Below are 23,553 nucleotides of genomic sequence, written 5' to 3'. Positions count from 1 at the left end.
ATTCAGGTTCAAGAAGCTAGGAATTCTTACTAATGATCAACTTATTGTCAGTTTATTTTCAGTTCTCTATAAGCACTATCATTTATTCAGTTGACAAACACTTATTAAATGTCTATCATGGGCCATTGATTCCCTCTTCCAAGGATGAGTAACCTTGAGAACCCAATGTCCTAAACATCTACTGTGTAGCTTAACATAGGCAATCAGTCCACTCACTATTGAGGTGAGAACATCGGGTACCAATGCTAATGTGTGAAATGCAACCTGTGTCTCTAGTGTGGAAATTGGCTAGACCTCAGGTTCTGCATTAAGACAGGTAAACAATACAAATGCATTGTGTTTCAAGGAGGTCAGGTAAGGTAAATAGGCCAGGAGACACGTGTGTGTTTTCTTTGGATAAACGTCTATTTGTATCCTTTGTGTGTTTTTTAAATTGGTTATTTGGAGGCTGGAGAAATGGTTTAGCAGTTAAGCACTTGCTGCTCTTTCAGCGGACCCAAGCTCAGTTCCCAGCACCCATGCTGGGTGGGTCACAACCACAACCACCAGTAACTCCAGCTCCAGCTCTTCTGGCCTGTGAAGACACCTTTACTCATGTACACACACACACACACACACACACACACACACACACACACACACATTAAAATTAAAGCAAATATTTTTTAAACTTAAAAGTAGATCATTCATTTTTAATTATTACACTTCTTATTTATGGATTCTAGATATAAAGTCCTTATGCCCCAGTAAGATTTACTGAAGGAGGCAGCGGCAGGAAGATCACAAATTCCTTATTGGATACATCATTTACAAAACATTTTTACCATTCTGTGGGTTCACTTTCTTGATGCTGACCTTTGAAAAGCACAAATTTTTATTTATTTCTTCAAAAAAAGTATACATTTTGATGATGCTCCATTTACCTGTTTTTATCTTTTATTACGTAATTGACTCTTGGTATCATATTTAAGAAACTATCAGGAAAATCATATTTAGTCCAAGGTCAGAAAAATGTACACTTGTTTTCTTCTAGAGTTTTGTTATTTTAACTCTAATATTTGGTACATCTTGAATTAAGCTCACTTGTGGTGTGAGGTAAGGGCTTAGTGTCATTCTTTTGTATGGTGGCTAGCTCTTTATATTTTAGCTATAGTTCATTAGGGTTTTTTGTTCTTATTTGTTTTTAGTGTTGCTCAAGCATTTACAATGCACACTGTAACTTAATAAAAGTTGCTGTAAATTTCTTGTAACTGTAGTGATACCTGTAAATTTTCCCTGCTTTGTAGCGCCATCTATTTATCTGTTATTATATGTGTTATGTCTATGTGTTCAAATATAACAAATCATTGTTTCAATTATTTATCTATATTTTTGTGTGTTTCGTTCTTGTTAGACAGGGTCTCACGTATCCATGATGGCCTGGAACTTGTCGTGAGGCTGAGACTGACCTTGAAATTCTGACCCTTTCTCCTGTACCTCCTTAGAGGGCACTACAGTGCTCAGTCTGTCGTGCTGGGCACCGAGTTAGGGCCTCAAGTGTGTTAAGAAAACACTCTGCCAACTGAGCTACGTCCCCAGCAATTGTGTGTCTTTTAAAGAAGCTGAACCTAGGTTTATTGGTGCGGTCCTATAATCCCCAGATACTCAGGAGGCTGAGGCAGGAGGAACAGGAGTTCAAGAACTGACTGGGCAACTTAGTAAGGCCTTGTCAAAAGAAAGGAGAGAAAAAAGAAAGGAAAGGAAAAGAAAAGGACAGATGGTAACAGTTAGCAAGTGTAGACTTGGGTACCATGACAAGCCCTGAGCCTGAAGAAACGCTGTCTGCGTTGTTCTTCGTACAGCTCAATTGCGATGTATATAAACGAGTGAGTAGTGATCTCCATTCAGACATGAACAAAGGAACCCAGGAAGTCCCAGTTAGATACAGACCCATGTGAGATGAAGTGAGCTGTGATATAGGGGGTGTGGTGACAGGCAGAGTGAGAAGAGAGAGTCCTTCCAAGTGGAGAGCTCCTATGGGAAAGGGACTTCGTCTTTGTGTATCCTGTGTGCTCAATAAAAGTTCATCCATGAATGACACATCCTGTGGTTGGCTTAGATCTTGGAGGATGAAGCAAGAGATTTTCAGTCTTTGAAATCCCTGTGCTTCCCACACAAATGCGACTTCCGCCTCTTCTTGATGTGCCTAGCTCGATTTCCACTTAGGAAAGCCACAAGCAAACAGAGGGTTAACCCCTCTCCCCCGTTTCCATATAGGACATTCTCTCACCTCACCTCACAGAAAAATATTCCTGACATCTACAGGGGGTGGGAAAAAGCGTTTTGCTCATATTGACCAAAGAATCTTTATACTTTAAAAACACTGTTCAACTAGGAAAATGAAAAAGAATATTCATATTTCTTCATAGGTTTACACCCATGAGTATACCAGGATCAAAAGTATATGGCGCTTTTTAACAATTTTCATCAGAAACAGAAAAACTTCTGAGGATGCAGGACACCCAGAACTCACAAAGGTATAAGCAGGCAATCATGCTGGACTTCACACAAAGAGAAAGTATGTCAAAACTAAGCTGGCCTTACAACTTCAAGAAGGCAGTAGATGACGCAAATCCACTAAAGAACATGAATCATGGCGTCAGGGAGCGTAAATGATCCTGCTACCTACTCCTCCCAAGTGCTACCACGCCTAATTGATGTGGTCAGCGCTGGAGACTGAACTCTGGGCTTCATGCACATTAGACTTTAGGCAGGTGTCTACATTCCTAGCCCAGACATACTTGAGTTGCAAAAAGCAAAATAAACTTGTCTTTGAAAGGATTCTAGAGGGGCTGGAGAGAGAGTTCACTGGTTAAGAGTCCTTGCTACTCTTGCAGAGGACCGGAGTTGAGATCCTAGGACTCATGTCGGGTGGTTCATAACAGCCTGTAACTCCAGCCCCAAAGGATCTGACACCATCTTCTAAGGCACTTCTAGGCTTCTTTGGGCGCGCGCGCGCGTGCGCACACACACACACACACACACACACACACACGAAAGAGAGACAGAGACAGAGACAGAGACAGAGACAGATTTTTTTTTTAAATCAAAAATCGGTGGCGCATGCCTTTAATCCCAGCACTCGAGAAGCAGAGCCAGGCTCATCTGTAGGAGTTCGAGGCCAGCCTGGTCTACAAAGTGAGATCCAGGACAGGCACCAAAACTACACAGAGAAACCCTGTCTCGAACCCTCCCCCCAAAAAAAAATCATTTAAAAGAAAAAAGCCCTGGCCCTTGGAAGTCTGAGGCAGGTTCCAGGGCAGCCAGTGGGGTGTGTTGGGGGAAGGGCTGGGTCTGGCTGGCTATTCCTTTATTTCTCCAACTCCTGGACATAGGCCTTAGTGCCAGTAAGAAAAAGACAGCAGAATTAGAGGAGCTTCGCTCCCCAGAGTGGTCCCTGCCCTGCGTTGACTGAAGTCCTTGATGTTGGAGAGGCAGATGCAGAGCAGCCTATCAGAGAGGCGGCAGGCTTCCCAGCCAGTTCTTAGAACCACATTGTTCCATGGAGCTTGTTTAATTGACCTGTATTTCTGACTGAAAAAAAAATTTCCCCAAGGAGGCAAATGAAAGTAGATAATGAGGATCTCTCATCTCACGGGGCAGTGCGGGAGCAGAGCTCAGAGCTCTGGAGACTGATCATTATTTAAATGCAAAAGCATTTCGAAAAGATCCCGGTAAGTCTCAGGCGAGCTGGCACTGGGTTTCTGGCGCGAGCCAAGGCTCACTGCCTTCAGCCTGCACCCCATGTCGGTCAGCTTGACTTTTCTGGTTTAGAACTGTGAAGCTAAGGCCTGTGCAGCGAAAACTATGCAGAAACAGGCAGTTTCTAAGAGCTTTACGATAGTAGCAGTTACTCATCTGCATGCAGATCTGTGCATTCACAAGGAAAGCCACCGTGCCGTGCCCACGGAGTGCAGGAAACCTTCAGCCTGAGTGACTAAGGACCTGTTGTCAGGATGGAGGGAAAGGAGACCTGGGTGGAAGTGAGATCCAGCTGTTTTCACATCCCTCCCCCCCCATATGGACTGCTTCTGTTATTGTTTTTGTTTGGATTATAATTAGCCCCTGACCTAAGGGCTAAAAAAAATAAATGTTTATCTCTACTGCTATCTGAGAATGTCTCTTGTCTCTGAAGACCATGTTTGTAAAGTAACTTAGATCTAGTGTAATAAACTGTCCCAGTGCCTGGAATGATGGAATCCAACACTCAAAAAAAAAAAAAAAGAAAGTATTGATTCTATAAATAGATGACCAAGAAAAGGATAGCAATCACAACGTAAGTCAAGTGGCATAATTACAAATTGTAACAATTAATAGTAATTAATATTACCCTAAGTAGGGGTGTATTCTAAATACTCAAATATTGATGGTAAAAGAAAGAAAGAAATGAAGCTCATGCCTCTAATCCCAGCACACAGGAGGCAGAGGAAGGTGAACCTCTATGATTTTTGAGTCCAGCCTGGTCTACATAGTGAGTTCCAGGACAGCCAGAGCTACACAGCGACACAAACTGTGTCTTGATAAATAAATAAGTCAATAAATATTAGAAAGAAATAAATGGCATTTGTTGGTTCCTGTGCGGGAGCGATGAAGGTGAGCCGAAACTATAATTAGGAATACATCTGGTAGGCTTTCTAGATTTGCTTTCTCCTGAAGTTAGGGCTTGGAGAACCTGGCACAAATACAATGGACACTAGACTCATGATCATGACGGCACGCTCACACAAATTCTGGGTGTTCCAGAATATTGGGGAGCAAACTCAGAGCTGTGCTTAGCCTCTGCCTGGAGACTGTTCCCAGATGTTAGGATGGAGGGTAGGGAGTGGCTTGATTACATTTATCGGTGGGGTCAAGCTGTGCCTCCATCAGACTGTCGCCTCTCCTTTTGGTCTGACTCATCATCCCAGGATAAGGTGACCATGCTACTTTTGCATAGGGAAGGAGGGAAAAAGACAGGGAAATAAAACGGGGCCCTGCTGACCCTTCCGTTCCGAATCAAGTTCGATTGAAGAGCCTTTGGGTACAGAGGTGCAGACATGACTGGGTGACTGTTGTACCGCAGGATGAGCGTGAGAGTTTTAAATGCTGTGGGGGATTTCTTCTGGGCTCTGAGGTAGGGGCATTTTGAAACACAAAGATGGGGAGTTCACCGAGCTGGGGTCGGAGGTTGCCAGGCGGCCTGCCCGGGAGGAGTTTCTGCCACAGGTCAAGAATAATGAGTGGAAGACACTGGAGAGACCCCCCACACACACATACTGGCCTGGCCTTGTCTTTTCCCCTCACCCAGTCCTGCAGATCCCCAAACTTCATCGTTACCCACCCCACCCCCCATCCTGTTACGAGCCCATCCCCTAGCCGCCCTCCATGGGGCAGGACTGGATTCCACAACAGGCGGACACTGGTGGACACTCGGTAGACCCCGGGGACATCGAACCGACAGGAGAGTCTTAAGATATTCTGACACTTGATGGATATTTTCGATGCTTCTAAATAATTATAATAGAAATCTCACAACTGGTATTTCCTAGGTTTGATTTATGGCTAGTAAGGTGGTTTGTGGTGCGCCTCCAAAGAGGATCGCAAAAACTTGACCCCTTTCTCCTCCTCATTTGTTTCCTGGTCAAAAGTATGTGGTTTTGTCCCACTAAGCTCTTCTCACTGGTGACGTGACGTGCTCCTCACTGCTGAACCCCAAATCCCTGGGGCCAATAGACCCTGAGCGTGAGAACCCCCACAACGGTGAGCCGCAGCAAACCTCCATCTCGTGGCTGGATTGGCTCGCTCTCTGTTACAGTAGCGGGGAGCAGCGTAACGTGTTTAGTCGTGCTTGGATTTTTAATTGCGTGTGAGGCGGGGCAAGGACTGACCGCATCTGTAGGCTTTTTGTCTTTTTTGTGAGGTACCAGGGATTGAGAGGCTCCGCAGCTTCATGCACAGTCAACATACATTCTCCCACTGAACTGTTTCCCCAGAGAAGAACATGCAAGCCTGTCAGGCTTACACCTATCTACCTACCCTGCATCCGGTTGGTTAAAACAGTCTACTAACAGGCCTCCCTCCTTAAATCTCGCTCACTTTAACTTTACTCCCCAGAAAACTACCTAAATGATCATTCTAAAATATAGATTTTTTTAAAAAATTCTTTTTAAAAAATATTTATTCATTTATCATGTATGCGGTGTTCTGACGGTATGCATGCTTGCAGGCCAGAAGAGGGCACCAGATCTCTTATCGATGCTTGTGAGCCACCATGTGGTTGCTGAGAATTAAACTCAGGACCTCTGGAAGAGCAGCCAGTGCTCTTAACCTCTAGGGCCACTGGCTGGTGGTGGCGCAGGCCTTTAATCCTAGCATTTGGGAGGCAGAGGCAGAGAGAGGCCAGCCTGGTCTACAGAGCGAGTTCTAGAATAGGCTCCAAAGCTACACAGGGGAACCCTGTCTTAGGAAAAAAAATCTTTTAATATTTATTTATTCACTGGGTGTGGTGGGGGTGGGGTGGGGATGCACATATGCCACTGTGCGCGTGTGGAGGTCGGAAGGCAACATGTAGGACTCGGAGTGAACTTGGGTCTTCAGGCTTGGCGGCAAGTGTCCTTACCACTGAACCACGCCACCAGCCCCCAAGTGCAGATTTGTATATTATTGCCCCACTTCCTGGGCTCTTGTAAACCTGTGGTATTCCCAAAGTGATCGGTGTGCCCCTTGGTAATCGTCTGTGGGGTGATTTCTGTACCCATTTCTACACTGATCCAGACGATGAGGGGATGTGAGCAGAAATGACATGTCATTGTTTATCTAGACAGTCCTGGCCTAGCAGAGGGGCTTGAAACATGTTCCTGGAAAGGATAGACGATTAAGTGACTTATTACATTTTTAGTTTGATGCTAAGCACCAAATTTCTTGTCAGTTCTAGCTTTGCGAGACTCATTTCCTTGATTTTCTCTCTTAACCATTTAGTGGGTTGACCTTCTAGTGTTGACATTAATGTCAATGTTCTTCCTTTTTTCCTTCCCACTCTTTCTTTCCTGCACCTTTTCTGGTTTCTCCAAGCGGAAGTCATCCCCGGGTCTGCAGTCTCCAAGATGCTCCCTGCTTCCTCTCCTCGGCTCCACCTGGTGTTTGGGTCACTGTGCACGCACTCAGCCGGTCCATTCTCACAAGGGGTTCTGTCCAGCTGGCCCTCAGTCTTCGCTCCTTCAGAGTTCTGAGCACCCAGGGTCCAGGAAAGGTCCCTAGATTCTGACTGAATTGATTTGAGTGGATGGATGTTTTAAAAGGTGGAATGACCCACACACACCCCCAGCCAGAAGGTAGGAAAATAGATATTTCTCTCATAAGAATATTTTTATTATCTGAAAAATTAAACACCATAAACAGCCTTTCATGAGAATTTTTTTTTTGTTTTTTGTTTTTTGTTTTTTGTTTTGTTTTTTCGAGACAGGGTTTCTCTGTATAGCTTTGTGCCTTTCCTGGGTCTCGCTCTGTAGCCCAGGCTGACCTCAAACTCACAGAGATCCACCTGCCTCTGCCTCCGAGTGCTGGGATTAAAGGCGTGCGCCACCGCCGCCCGGCGAGAAAAAAATTTTTTTAAAGTAAAATGAATTTTAAAACAACCAAATATTTTAAAAAGGCTTTTTATGCTTTTCTCTGAATCAAGGGCAGGTTGGCTAGCGGTGCCCCCTGGGCAGCTCGTGTCTGGTGGAAACTTTTTGAAACACTGTGGGTTCACAGGTCCCTCTGCTCTCCTATTACGGGCTTTGGTTCCCTGGGAAGCACACCACATGCGGGGAGACATTCCTAAGGAGGCATTTGAATTGAGAGCATCAGAGTGTTTGCAAACCAGCATTTGTGCCAGCCCCTAAACAATGACAACAAGCTGTGTGTGGAAGGCTGCTGAGGCTGACAGGACCACACTAAATGGGGAAAAGTCTCAATTCTTCCTGGGTTTTATTTTTAGGATGTGCTATGTTAGTCTCTTCCAGCAGATTTAACTTAATTTTTAAAGCACACACACACACACACAAAATAATCTCCACTCTGTTTTTAAGACCTTTTCTGCATGTCTTGGCTTCTCCAAACAACTCTGCAAATATACACACCCATGCACTTGCCTGGGCCCTTCTTTCTGCTCCTTAGCTTCTCCAAGTTTATGCTTCCCGATGGAGCCAAAGGCAACACAAATCAGTAGTAAAATAAATCCCACCTCTCAGGCACTAGCAGCTCGGTATCTGCCTGGGATCCCAAGGAATCCCCAGTCTCTTTCCCCCAAAGACCAAGGATTTACAATTAAATACCTAGTCTGAAAGAATGGTCTGGGGGATGCTTCAATTATGCAAATTATTCCTAAAGATTTCGTGCTAGGGGCCAGTTACAAATCCAGTTTCCCTAACTGGAACACACTTGCTTTTTTTACTTGGCCTTTAAGTCAATCAATCTCTCTCTCTCTCTCTCTCTCTCTCTCTCTCTCTCTCTCTCTCTCTCTCTCTCTCTCTCTCACCACCACTGAGGCCAATTTGCCAATTTGTGTTGACTAAATACTCTTGGGTGTGGAGTGTGGCTGACCTAGTAGAGGCTATCCTCTTAAAGGACTCTAGCTGACTCTCCCAGCAGCTTTCAAATGTCAATTGCTCTCCAGCAAGGGGTGGGACTTTGTACCCACCTCCCCACCTCCCCACCTCCCCACTTCCTTGCTGGGATTTTGTCTGGCTTGAGCTTGCACAAGTCTTGTGCATGCCGTCACAACCACTGTGAGTTCCACAACTGCCCTGCTGTGTCCAGGAAACACTGTTCCATCACCAGCTCTTATCTTTTTACAACCTCTTCCACGAAGTTCCCTGAGCCTCGGGGGGAGGGATGTGGTATAGACATCACTTTCAGAAGTGAGCAGTCCACAGTCTCTTATTCTCTGCATGGAACTCAGGGGGGGGCTCATCTACTGCAAGAAGGAGCTTCTGTGATGAGAGCTGAAGGGTGCACTAATTAAGGGGCATAGCAATAAATTGTTATTGTTAATTGTTTAGTACTATGTTCATTTAGCAGAATAATAATATTGACTTTTCCTCCCGGGACCTATGAGCTATATCTAGCCACAGATTCTTGGCCCTGATAACAGTGCCAGGTATGGGTTCAGTCTCATGGCGTGGGCCTTAAATGCCATCAGATATTCACGCTGGGGTTGCCCTAATGGGTATATCTTGCCAGGACAGTTGTTACTGTAGGCTCCTAATGTTTGCAGTTGGGTAAGACTGCAAACGTTATGAGCAAGATTACTATGCAACTGTTATGGGTAAGATGATTTTCCTCCTCTGGTAGTGTTCATAGCACAATCCAGCACTGTGAAAGAAAGCTCGCCAGTAAGGATGAAGCTTCCAGGTCAGTACTCATTTGTCCTCCATGTTTTATGACTCAAGTGTGTGGTATCTTCAGCAATAAGGTCTTACCTACACGTTCTGGAGAGTAACCAAAAGCAGTGGGGATCATTGTAATGTTTGGGTGTCTTGGGACCCCACTGGGTAACAACTCAAAAAGAGATAACTCGTTCCTACCACTGGAGTTTTCATTCCTGGGCTACTGTGACTCAAGCAGCAATGAACATGGATGAGCAATTATCTCTGTGGTAGGATGTAGAGTCCGAGAATGAAGTAGTTGAATCTTGTGGTCGATCTGTTTCTAGTTCTTTGAGGAACCTCCACACTGATTTCCACAGTGGCTGTACCAGTTTGCACTCCCACAAGCAGTGAATAAATATTCCCATTTCCCCACATCCACACTAGCATTTGTTATTGTTTGTTTTATTGATCTTAGCCCTTCTGATTGGGGGAAAGGTGAAATCTCAAAGTGTTTTTAATTTGCATTTCCCTGATGACTTAGGAAGCTAGCAATTTTTTTAAATGTTAACATTGAAAAGAAAATGTTTCGCAGCCATTTTTAATTCATCTTTTGAGAACTTTGTTTATTTTCATGACTTATTTGTAATTGGATTGTTTACTTTGTGTTTAGTTTTTTTTTTTAGTTCTTTATATATTCTAGATACTAGCCCTCTGTCAGATGTTTAGTTGACAAAGACTTTTTTTCTCATTCTGTAGGTTACCTCTTCACTTGAATGAAGTATCCTTTGCTATACAGAAGCTTTCTAGGATAACGTGGTCCTGTTTGACAATTACTGGTCTTAATGCCTGTGATATTGGTCTCAATATGTAAATTCAAGTGTATTCCCTGCTGCGGGATGGCTTTCTATATGCTGTGAATATGTGTTGCTATGATTGGTTAATAAAGAAGCTGCTCTGGCCTATGGTAGGTCAGGTTATAGACAGGCAGGAAATCCAAGACAGAGATAGGGAGAAGAAAGGAGAGTAGGGGAGAGATGCCAGCCTGCTGCCCAAGGAACAACATGCCAGCAAACCAGTAAAGCCATGGAACACATGGCAAAACATAGATTAATAGAAACGGGTTAATTTAAGATATAAGAGCTAGCTAGCAAGAGGCCTACCATAGGCCATACAGTTTGTAAATAATACTAAGCCTCTGAATGATTATTTTATAAAAGGCTGGGGACCAAGGGGGCCAGGTGAGACCAGAGAAAACTTTTGACTGCAATTCCCTGCTTCTTCCTCTGTTAGATTCAGAATATCAGCTTTTATAGTGAGGTTCTTGATCCATTTGTAGTTGAGTTTTGTGCAGGGTGAGAGACAAGGACCTAGTTTCAATCTTCTACACACAGCTATCCAGTTTGACCAGCATGATTTGTTGAAGGTAATGTCTTTTCTCCAGTGTGTGTTTTTGACATTTGTCAAAAATCAGGTATTGGGGCTGAAGAGATGGCTCAGTGGTTAAGAGCACTGGCTGCTCTTCCAGAGGACCTCAGTTCAATTCCCAGCATCCACATGGCAGCTCATAACTCTGTAACTTCAGTTCTAGGGGACCCAACACCCTCACACAGACATACATGTAGGCAAAATACCAATGCACATAAAATAAAAATAAATATTTTTAAAAATCAAGAATCAATAGGCTCTTAGACTTATATCTAGGTCTTCAGTTCTAGTCCATGAATCAATGTGTCTGTTTCTTACTACTAGAGCTTTATAATATAACTTAAACTCAAAAACAGTGATTTCTCTATCAGTTCTTTTATTGTTCAGAATTGTTTGAGCATCCTGGGTATTCTGTGTTTCCAAAGGAACTGCAAGACCATGTTTTTCATTTCTGCGTTGAAATTTGGCATTGTAGTGAATTTATACACTTTTTGGCGGGGTGGCTGTTTTTACAATAGTAATCCCAGCAACCCATGAGCGTGGAAGGTCCATCCGTCTTCTGGTATCATCTTCTATTTCTTTCTTCAGTATCTCTGAAAGTTTTTTAAACTATACCAGTCTTTTACTTCCTTGGCTAGATTTATTCCAAAAATTTTGAGGCTGTTGTGAACAGGATTGCTTTCCTGATTTCTTTCTCAGTGTGTTTGTGGCTGTATATAAGAAGGCTACTAATTTTTGTGTATTAATTTTGCATGCCGCTACTTGTTGAATGTGTTTATCAAATGTAGGAATTTTTCTAGTAGAGTCTTTGGGATCTTTTAATAAAGGTTGATTCTTTGAGAAGATTAACAAAACTGATGGGTTTTTAGCTAAATTAACCAAAAGAAAGAGAGAGAGCACCCAAATGAATAAAATCTGAAACGAAGAGGGAAACATTACAACAGACACTGAGGAAATTGAGAGAACTGTATTCCATCAAGGAGCTGGATAGATGGCTCAGCTGGTAAGAGCACTGGCTGCTCTTCCAGAGGGCCCGGGTTCGAATCCCAGCACCCACATGGCAGCTCACAGCTGTCTATAACCCCATCTTAGGGGACTAACACCCATAGTCACTGCACATATGTGTGGTGTACACAGACATACATACAGGAAAAAACAAACCGACACGTAAAAATAATAAATACATAGCATTTTAAAACCTAGATTTCACTAAACTGGAAAACTGAAAGAGATGGATGAGTTTCTAGATATACATGGCCTACCAAAATTAAATTAAAATGAAGAAAATAAATTTAAATAGATTCATAACAACCACTGAGATAGAATCAGTAATTTAAAATCCCCATCTAAAAAAAGCCCAGGACAGATGGATATAGCACAGAATTCTACCAGACCATCAAAAAAAAAAAAAAAAAAAAAAAAAAGAAAAAAAAAGAAAAAAAAAAGAAAGAAAGAAAAAAGAAAAGAAAAAACCCTTAGCATCAATACTCCTCAACTATGCCTTAAAACAGAAAAGGAAGGAACATTTCCAAAGTATTTTTATGAGGCCAGCATTACTCTGCTACAGAAAACAGACAAAGCTACAACAACAAAAAGCAAAAAGAAAATTAACATACATAATGTCATGCATGCCAAAATTCCCAATAAGATGCTTGCAAACCAAATTCAAGAGCACATCAAAAAGATTACTCACCATGACCAAGTCAGTTTCATCCCTGAGTTGCAGAGATGGTTCAATGTATGTAAATTATGTAAATTAGTAATTGTACTCCACCAGATACAGAAACCACATCACCATCTTGTTAGATGCAAAAAGAAAGAAAGAAAGAAAAAAGAAAAAAAGAAAAGGCCTCTTCACACAATTCAACATCCATCCCTTCACAATAAAAGTCCGTAGAGACCAGACATGTGGAGACATAGCTCAATGTAATAAAGGCAATTTACAAGAAGCCAACATCATGCTAAATGTAGAGAAACCAAAAGCATTTCTGCTAACATTAGGAACAAGACAAAGATTCCTCTCTCCATATCTGTTCAGTATAGTGCTTGAAGTCTTAGATGGAGCAAGAAGACGGATGAAGGGAATCAAGGGATATAAACAGCGAAGAAAGACGTCAAACTGTCTTTATTGGCAGGTAGACATGATGAGAGGCATTAAAAACTATTCAGAACTCTCAGGAGAAGCGCTTTCGTGTTATTTTCTCCCCTCTACTTACTTGATGTTAATTGCTAAGTTATCTGCATGCCCATTGAACACATTCGCATACAAATTATGTTCAGCCTGTATAAAACTAGCCTTCTTCATATCTTCAGTACATCCAGGCATCTAATGAAAAAGGACATAGTAGGTGCCATGTGAATACCAGTAAAAACTAACAAAAAATAAAGAATAATATATGAGGTTCTAGAAAGGAATATATATTACTAGTTTCTTTGGACAGTTATTTAAATGTAGTTATTCCTTTGGCTGGGGTTAAGTTGGTATTTTATTCATTATAACATGAAGGATATTGAAATCTACTTTTATTAACCAGCTCTTGGCTCTCTGGAGTTTGCTGCTCTGATCTTTAGACCAGATAAGCCATTAGGGTCATTGAACACAGCCAAAGAACTCAGAATCTGCAGTAATGTCTTTTTTAATTTTGCCCAGGCTGACCTTGAACTCCTGGGTTCTTGTATGTTAGCCTCCTGAGTAGCTAGAATCATAGACAACTGTCACTGCCACAGCTAAAATAAATCACTGTTTCTTCCTTGTCAGTCTTCCCTCACAGCTGAGGTTTGGGTTTTGTTTTGGGGGGGATGTGTTTTTTTTTTTTTTTTTTTGTGTGTGTGTGTGTGTGTGTGTGTGTGTGAGAGAGAGAGAGAGAGAGAGAGAGAGAGAGAGAGAGAGAGAGAGACCCTAGCCATGTTCTTCACACTGAGCTTCCTTCCTCAGCACTGAGGAAATGTCTTCCCTCAGCAGAAAGCATATGGCAATTTGCTAAGTTGAACTAAAGGCACTTTATGATCCCCTCACATTTTTTCTCTCTCTGAAGTATTCTTTGTTTTGTTTTGTTTTGTTGTTTGTTTGTTTTTTTCGAGACAGAGTTTCTCTGTGTAACAGCCCTGGCTGTCCTGGAACTTGCTCTGTAGACCAGGCTGGCCTCAAATTCACAGAGGTCCACCTGCCTCTGTCTCCTGAATGCTGGGACTAAAGGCATGTGCTACCACTGCCTGGCTTCTCTGAAGTATTCTTAATTTCTCTACATAAAATTAATCTGAAATTTAAGCTGAATAATGGTTTCTTATAACCCAAGCATGTGCCTGGACTTTTAGACGCTGAAACCAGTATAATTTAATCTGTTCACTTTGTATTTGAGTAGACAGATTTTTTCAAAAAAAAAAAAAAAAAAAAAGAGAGAAAGAAAGCAAAGATTTGAGAATGTTAATGAAAGGAGAAGAAGAGAACTTGAGATTTATTGAGAAAAAAAAAAAAAAAAAAAAAAAAAGAAATCTTGAGGAAGAAGAGAGGAGGAAGAAGAAAGAAGAAAGAGGAAGAGAAAGAAGATGGAGAAGAAGAAAAGAAGGAGAAGAAGCCACCAACAGAATGTGGAGAGATGACTCAGAATTAAGAATACTAGCTGCTCTTGTGAGGACCTGGGTTTGATTCCCAGAACCCACATAGTGACTCTGAATGTCTGTGACTCCATTTTCAGGGGATCGACACCCTCTTCTGACCTCCACATGCTCCAGGCATGAACATAGTACAGAAAACACATTCAGGAAAACACTCATACACATAAACATTTTTTTTCCTCAGGTTTTTGTTTGTTTGTTTGTTTGTTTTTCTGAGACAGTGTTTCTCTGTGTAACGCTGGCTGTCCTGGAACTCACTCTGTAGACCAGACTAGTCTCTGCCTCCCCCTGGAATTAAAGGCTGAGATTAAAGGTGTGGCCACCACTGCTCAGCTTAAAAAAAAAAATTAAGCTACTAAAACAAGTGCTTCATAAAAGGAGGCAGTAAACTAAGAATGGAAAAAACAAACGAGAGAACGAGGAATCGCTCAGAACACAAACATGCACGGCAACTGGTAAGGAACTTGTTGGGACTGGAGAACTGATAGCCTTGTGTTTCGAGAGGAGGTCAGGAGAGGACCACTGCTTTCCAGATGCATTTGAATGTGAGGAACATACTAAGAATAGGTGTTTCCACAGCCATTAGAATATTTGGCAAGAAGTGGCAATGGGTTCCTAAAAATTAAGGCAACAAAAATAAATAAATAATAAATGTTTTCTCCAAAAATCATATAAAACAGAGGGAGGAAAAGGCTGAGAGAAATCCAATCATGGTTTACAACTTGGATGGGCAGTGAACAGTAGTGCACAGCCGTAGCCGTGGAGGTTCAATGTGGATCTAGCTTAATTGTGATATGATATAATGGAGATGTTGGAGGACAGAATTCTCCACTATGGTCCAGGCAAGACCTCTGCTCCCTGCAACTATTCCTACTGTTGTAGAACATGACTTTAGCCCATAACTCTTTCTCCCCTTCCCACTGCATAAAGTCCAGGTAACCCAAACAATGGCTGATAACCTTTGCAAACAATTCCTCTGTTTTCTTTTTTAGAGTATTTTTAAAGATGTATTTATTTATTATGTATACAGTGTTCAGCCAGAAGAGGGCACCAGATCTCGTAACAGATGGTTGTGAGCCACCATGTGATTGCTGGGAATTGAACCTAGGGCTTTCTGGGAATTCTCCAGTCTCTGCCTTTCACATCCTTCCACGGGGTTATAAACACATGCACCACCAGTTCTGGCTTTACGTGGCTTCTGGGGATTGGAACTCAAGTCTCCAGGCTTACAGGTCAAGTGTTTTTGCCCACTGAGCCATGTCCTTGGTCCCAATGTCTGTCATTATCAGATAAAGGTTTTACTAATGAGGATGTAGTTGAGTTTCATCTACAAACTATATCACAAAAAATGGAGGAAGTGAGTTGGAAGGTGTAGAGCAAGAGAATTAAATCCTTACCTATAATAAGAGTAACTCAGTAGACTATGTCTAAAACTATTAAAATCAAAACCCAGCAACATAAGAAGATTTTTGGAGCCGGGTGGTGGTGGCGGCGGCGGGGCGGCGGCGGCGGCGGGGCGGCGGCGGCGGCGGCGGCGCACGCCTTTAATCCCAGTACTAGGGAGGCAGAGCTAGGCGGATCTCTGTGAGTTCGAGGACAGCCTGGACTACCAAGTGAGTCCCAGGAAAAGGCACAAAGCTACACAGAGAAACCCCGTCTCGAAAACCAAAAAAAAAAAAGAATTATTTGGATATAGGAAGGTAAATGATCAAACTGCTAAAAACTACAGTGATTATATTTGGGGAGTATGAGTGTTATTATTACAATCTTTTAATGTGGTTTAAGTGATTAGAATTAAATGAACTTATTATTTGATGACAAATTAAACACTATTTCGAAAGTTAAAAAAAGAATCTGCAATCGCATATTGAAAGTGTGTCTATAAATTCTCTCAACAAAATGATTCTAACTAATAGTAAGTAGAAAATTTCCTGGTGTCTAAAGATTGATTCAGCAGGCATCTAGCCCAACAGACCCAGAGGAAAGAGAGCGGCAGCCTTGAACATCACTGAAACAGGGAGCAAAATGCACTGCCCTTCCCTGGGCACTCTAGATCCCCAGGGATTCTCTGAGTAGGTCACAGGACTTCTTTTTGCTAAATAGGATACCTAGCCCTTGCTTAGAAAGTGTCAGTAGTAGGAGCTGGAGACATGGCTCAGCGGTTAAGAGCAAACATAATACTGCTCCTCCAGAGGACCTGAGTTCAGTTCCTAGTACCCACATCAGGAGGCTCACAACAACTCTAGGGCAACTGACCCTTCGGGCACCTGCACTCACATGCACACACCCTCAACACAAACAGACGTGTAATTAAAAATAAAATAAATTTTTAGTGTCAATGCTCTAGTCCAGAACAAAGAGCAGAATGCTTTTTAGATTCTGGTTATGTAACATGGCTTCCCTTCTGTGTGATCCTCTTTATCCTCAATGTTCTCTTCCACTCACTTTGCCCTGATCTGCTTTCTCCTCACTTAAGACTTTCCTTACAGCTTTTCTCTTTCCTCTGCCCTGAACTTCTCCACCACCCCTCCATCTCCCTCTCACCCGAATTTTCTTGACTGATACCCATCTTAAGCCTGCCAAGTGACTTACATTTTTGTTTCATTTTCCCAGGTGGCTAGCTGAAATCATTTTGTCTTTTGACTGCAGATTGCCCCCCTGGACAACTGGTCAATATTCCGTCTTGCAGTGGCTGAGCTAACCTTGAAGCTATTCAAGGCAATTTAAGAACTAAACTGGACTTCATTCCGGCTGTTGACTATTATCATAAGTGACTTGAACGTTTTCTTCTGAGATTTATAACCAATTCTAGAAAAATCAGACAATTCATGAAGGTTCTTTAACCCTAGAGAAGTACAGGTTGAAGTTGAATTTAAGTATTTGTGTGTGTGTGTGTGTGTGTGTATACACTTGGGGGGGGGTTGAGACAGGGTTTCTCTATGTAGCTTTGCGCCTTTCCTGGAAATCACTCTGTAGCTCTTGCTGGCCTCAAACTCACAGAGATCTGCCTGCCTCTGCCTCCCCAGTGCTGGGATTAAAGGCCTGTGCCACCACTGCCCAGCTTTAAATCTATATTTTTCAGATCCCCCAAATGGCACTCTGTATGTGGCTGGAAACGTGACTTTACTCAGACATAATCTCTGTATTTTCCCTTTTAATACGGTAAGTCTAGAAGCTTTCAAAATTTCCATTCATATACTACCGATGTGTGAGATCGGTGCCTAGAAATCAAAGAAATCGTAGCTGTTGAAGAATTATATTATATTAATATATATTAATATATAATTATATATTATATTAATTATATTATATCTTGAACGGCACTGACATTTGCTGATGAAAGTGTTAAGTGAGGTACCACTGTTTGTCCCAAATTAATCTTTCTGAACTAAAACCCTAAGGCTAAATGAGATCGTAGAGAGTTCTATAACCTATTTGTAATCGTGACTGGGAAATTTAGGTTCATACAAACCTGTCTTTATTTTAAATGCAGCTTAAATAAGGAACAGCACACACTGGAGCCCAAAACCCCAGCCACATTTCTCCCTAACAGAAAAAGGCCTTTCTTGAAAGTTTTTCCAAGCTTACCACTTAATAGTGGTCAGTCCAAAAATAAATGCAGGAGAGCTTTACTAAGCACATTCGACAGCTCACCAAATACCAATCTGTGGAAAGCAGGGCTCCGCTTTTCCCCCAGTAGCCTCTGCCAGGCCCCCCACCTACATTCTCCGGCTACTAATTAGAAAGCTAATTAGAATTCCAAATTTAACTGCTAAATACAGAGGCCGGCCTGAACCCAGGCCAGGACTCCTTGAGCATCAAACAGCTCCTCTGTCTTCTGTTAGTGTGGGAAGAGAACCGGACCCTCGGGAGTGATGGCCATTTGACTTGCTGGAGGGCAGTGTTTACTCTTTATTGTCTGTGAGGGAAAGGTCTGAAGCACAGACTGAAATTTGAAGGAAAAAAAAAAGCCAAAAACAAAAACAAAAAACCTTAAACCGCACAAAAAACATGGCGTGAAGTTTTACTCCAAGTAAAAGAAACGTATCTTTTTATGAATTCGGTTATTGCCGTGGCGACCCGAGGGGACATGTTCCCTTTAGGAACAGTTCCTGGTTCCAGCCAGGCAGCCTCTCTCTAAGTGCAGGGCGCCTTCTCTAGTTACCATGGCAACCAAAATTAGAAGGGCTTTTGCAACACTAACAGAAACCATCTCCTGAAGTGCTTCTGTGAATCACACCGAATGCTGATGATGCAAACTGTGCATACGGATTTTCAAACATTTTTTTAAAAAAAAATTCCTTTTACGATAAACAAATACCCGTTTTTACATTCCCGTTTGAAATCGTAACTTGGAACAAATTTTTGTTCGTCTGGTTTTGTTTGTTTCCCTTTGGATGCCCCAGGCCCCATAGTGCAAACGCGATTTGTTTAATTTCCAAACTTGTCTGAATTACACGATGAGCATTTAGAATGTGATTCATTCGCCCTTATTTTGAGATGGGGTGGGGGAGGGTGGGTTTAACATAGAGCCCTCTTGTCTACACTCCGGAGCGGGGGAAACTGGAAAAGGGAGAGAAAGGGTGAGGAAGAGGGAAGAGAGGAGGAGGAGGAGGAGGAGGAGGAGGAGGAGGAGGAGGAGGAGGAGGAGGAGAGGAAAGGGAGGGAAATCGATCTCTTGGCTTCTCCATCGGACTCTGTTGAGATCCCTTCCCGACTGAACCTCCAAGTCCTCTACCTCCATTGTGACAATCCCGGAGAGATACCCGGGAAGAGCAAGGAAGTTCCTCCTGACTTAGTTGGATCTTCCCAAAGCATCCATTCTCTAGAGGAGGATTCTGGTGCGTGGTGTCCTTGAGGATTCGTGCCTCCTCCTTCCCCGGGCCACACCCGTGAGAAGTTGGGTCCACTGCTAATCCAGGTCACACAGGTGCTCAGTTCAGCCCTAGTCACAAACTTACAGATTTGGGCTGGCGCCTGCGGGCCAGAGAACCGGTGTGTGCACACGGGAGGCGCTCGGCTGCCCTCTGGCTCACGTGTGGGCACGCACGCAGACACGGGTGACCGCACCGTACCCACAGAGCGGTGCACACGAGCGCCCAGACCAGGGCCCTGCACACAGGGGTGGGATCCCGCGCCCTGGTGCCAATGTCCCCATCTCCAGCTTGCTGATTGACCCGGTGGACGTCCCCAGGAGCGCTTAACCTTCTCCCTAACCCCACGCGGATCAGAACTTGTGTCTCCCTTTCTCCCTTGCGGTCCTGGAGAAGTGCCTCTTTCTAACCATGCACATCTGCAGCCTGGGGGTGGCGAGGCTGCGGCGACCCGGGCGCTGGCTCCGAGCCCCGCTTACCTCAGTCGGGAGGCCGCCTGGGGAGCTCGCTGTGCGGCCGGCGGGGCTAGGCGCGCAGAGTGGCAGGCGCTGGAGCAGGCTCGTGGGTGTCCCCGGGCGCAGACGTCTGGGTCTCTCTCTCTCTCTCCTAAGGCTCTGCGAGCCGTGATGAGCAGCAGATCTGACCCACAGGGCCGTGGCAAACCCCGCTGCCTGTCGGCTCCAGGCTCCGCCACCAGAGCCCAGTGCCCCTCGGCGTCCAGAACAGGACCAATCCCGAGCCGGGGGCTGGCTCTGGGGAGCCGGGAAAAGGAGACTGGATGGCCACCGCCGCGCGACGCGGGCCTGGACCTGGCAGGCTGGTTTCTATGGCAGCCAAGAGGGAGGAGCGGAAGGGAGGGGAGTGTGTAGTTGTGTGGCGGGAGGGGGTGGGGTGGGGTGGGGGGGACACCCACTGCAGACTCTCCGGGAGGGGGTTCGGGCCTGCTGCCCAGTGGATCCCTCCTAGAGCAGGGGATGGGAAGCGGAGACGCAGCAGACAGCGAGTCAACGGGAACACCTTGCCGAAACAGCTCCTGCGCGCTCCCGGCCCAGCCTTCCCATCCCTTGCCTCTAAATGACCGCGCCACAACCCTGTAATCCTTCCCAGCAGAGCAGGGGTTTCCAGCAAAGCACCGCGCGCGACAGACAGCTCCTCCGGGTGAGTCTGGCAGGGCTTAAGCTCTGCAGAAAGAGAAGCGCTCCGCTCCTGTCACCCTCTGCCTGGATCCCTTGTACACCGCAGGCCTAGTTCTCATGGTGCGGCTACGTCCGGGCCCCCCTGTCGCCTGTCGTCTCCCGGCTGTGATATGCTAGCTGGTGGTGGGTGCCACATACTATTTCTCTAGTTTATAAACAAGGACGCCAAGCGACCGGATTGAGTGCAGAGCTGGGAATTTGACTCCGGGGCCACAGAACGTAGACGACAACTCCTGGAGTTAAAGTGCTTGCTTTAAAAGAGGAGGAAACCGAGTTCAGAAAAATCAGTCAACTTAGCAGGAGTCTCACTCACGGTTTAATGGCCAAGCCAGACCTGGGAGTCTTAAGTTCAGTTCTGTGAGCAATTTGTCCAAGTGCTCTTGCTGCCCACCCCAAGTATTCCTGAATGCCAGGGCAAAATTACAAGAATCAAAAGAATCTACAGCTAAAATCCTGATGAGGCAGAAATTGGGGGACCGGAAGTTTTTTGTTTTTTTCTCTTTGCCAGACACTGTATTAAATAATTTTACAGTTGAGCACCTCACACCAATCTGAGTTAGGTTCTGGTATGACCATCCTGTTTTAGCAGAAAAAGAAACTGAAGCAAAGACAGACATAGGACCCACGTGACAGACAGACATAGGACTCACTCGACAGACAGACATAGGACTCACTCGACGTCGCGAAGCTGCACGATGCTGGGGCCGGCTGGGACTCCAGATTTAGTCGAGGCCTTTCCTTCCTGCCTCCGCCTCCTGTGTGCTCCCCTTAAAGAGGTCAGTAACAGTATGGCCAAGACAGAAAAACCTTGGACAGCTCCATGCACTGGCCACGCGCAGGGAAGCCAGGACCCCGGAAGGACGGCTTCCACAACTCTCTCCTCTGCTGGTGCAGGATAAGGGTTCTCTGTCTACAAAACTAGGACTCTTAAAGTACTGCATGCCGCCACCAGCCTAATTTCTTTTTAAAACAATAAAATGAAAGATAAGTATCACATTAAAAAAAAAAAAAGATTTGAAGGGCCCCCTTGAGTCTCGAAACATGCCAGTACATGGGATAACATTTTTTATGGGAAAATTATATAGAAAACCTAGACCCTCAAATCCCAGGCCAGACATACAGGCACAGTGGCAAAACCCTCACGCCATGCTCCCACAGAGCAAGGAAAATGTAGAATCTGTCAGAAACTGCTTCTCAGTTGTGCTTGCCAGACCCTTGCATTCTCAATGTTCTTTGAGCTGTCATGCCAAAGTCTCCTCTTTCCAAATCAGACCCGTCTCTTCCCTTGGCATTCTGGGATTCCTTGGCCTCAGAAGAGGGGGACACATTTGATTCCCTTAACTTGAAAAAAAAAATGTTTTCTCCTACAAAGTCTGTTCAGTAGTAGGGTGATTATACTACAATATGCAGAGCTCTGACTTTTTCTTTTCTTTTCTGTTTTTTTAGCTGAGAATCGAACCCAGGGCCTTGCGCTTAAGCGCTCTACCACTGAGCTAAATCCCCAACCCTCTTTTTTTTTTTTTTTTTTTTTTTTTTTAAAGATAGCATCTTGGTGTGTAAGACAGACTGGACTTGAACTCAAGGAAATCCTCCATCCTCGGCCTCCCAAAGATTTGGGATTACAGGCATGTGCCACCACACCCAGCCTTTAGGAAGTTCAGGAAACATTTTGTACATAATGAGTGAGTGAGAAGTTTGAAAGAGAAAAGACAAGTCTTTGATGTGTGTCTGGAAATGCACCTCGATGCTGGGAATTGCCAGTGACCTGAAAGTTCTTCTTAACTAATCCCAGGATTCTTTTTATCTTTTTCTGCAATGGGCATATCCTTTATAAAAGTATTTGCTAGAAAAATAGTTTTCAAAAGATTTTGTGAAACTAAGCCCCTATTGTCAATGTAGGCAGGTCCATGATTCTTGGGAAGCTCAGTGAAATGTAGTTTCTAGGGGCTGGAGAGATGGCTCAGTGGTTAAGAGCGCTGGCTGCCCTTCCAGAGGACCTGGGTTCAATTCCCAGCACCCACGTGGCAGCTCACACCTATCCATAACCCCATCTCTAGGGTTTCTGACATCCCCACACAGAATACACGTAGGCAAAACACCAATGCACATAATATAAAAATAACTTACACATTTTAAAAAAAAGAAATGTGGTTTGTGACCATTTCTTCCCTGTGTCAGCTTGAAGTACAAGAGAACTGGGCTTTGCTTTAAGAAATACTGATGATGGCCGGGCGGCGGGGGCGCACACTTTTAATCCCAGCACTTGGGAGGCAGAGCCAGGCAGATCTCTGTGAGTTGGAGGCCAGCCTGGTCTACAGAGCAGGATTCAGGGCAGGCACCAAAACTACACAGAGAAACCCTGTCTTGAAAAACAAAACAAAACAAAACAAAACAAAACAAAAACAAAAAAAGGGAAAAAAGAAATACTGATGATGGCTAAAAGGTCAGCCTTTGGGGTCATAAAACTGTCTTGTCATCTAGCTCTACTCTACTAATTGGTGACACCTTTGATGTCAAGCTTCAGCTCCTGTCTGTAATCTCAGAACTGGAAGAATTGGTGAGATAACATCCCTAGCAACAGTGAACTACGTTTTATTAATCTGGTCAGGAAGCTTGGGAAGTTGGGGGATGGGGGTCAGTGGCTAAGTGGGCCACTTTCACCAGTGTCTAAGGAGTTGGGATCCAGGTGTGTTCAGAATTCTCTCTACTTGTTTGTGCGCTTGTTATTCAAGGAGAAATAGGGCCACTCTACTCTCATTTCCCAGTTATTAAGGCACCCAGGACACCACAGCCATACTGAATTTGAACCCCGCCATTTTGGGGGGGCACCCCATCTCTAGCTTTCCTTCCTCCTTCCCTATTTGTTGACACTTGACAGATCTTAGAAGAGAATGTGGACTTCTCCTTCAAGACTGTAAACTGTAATTACATAGTGAAATCTGCAGCTCAAAATGGTGCGGCCTGTCTGGGGAAATCTTGTTTCAGATCCAGGTACAACCCAAATCTGAGAAATTGCAAAATTCAACAGTATCTTTGAATGGAAACGACATTGTTTTAGTTTGGGCTGTATAATCA

At 44.0% G+C, this 23,553-nt stretch overlaps 1 protein-coding gene across 1 annotated transcript in view; it reads right to left on the bottom strand.

Annotated features, from left to right (window-relative positions):
- The window catches only part of Nim1k (NIM1 serine/threonine protein kinase), a 56,218-nt gene extending 36,113 nt beyond the window's left edge, over window positions 1-20,105 (bottom strand). Inside the window, exon 1 of the mRNA XM_028885392.2 lies at window positions 19,762-20,105. The gene's annotated coding sequence lies outside the window, so the exon portion shown is untranslated. The remainder of the gene's footprint in view (window positions 1-19,761) is intronic.
- Between the last annotated feature and the right edge of the window lie 3,448 nt (window positions 20,106-23,553).

The sequence above is a fragment of the Peromyscus leucopus genome, chromosome 11, assembly GCF_004664715.2.
Source record: "Peromyscus leucopus breed LL Stock chromosome 11, UCI_PerLeu_2.1, whole genome shotgun sequence".
NCBI classification, from domain to species: Eukaryota; Metazoa; Chordata; class Mammalia; order Rodentia; family Cricetidae; genus Peromyscus; species Peromyscus leucopus.
This window is presented reverse-complemented; position numbering and strand designations above follow the sequence as displayed.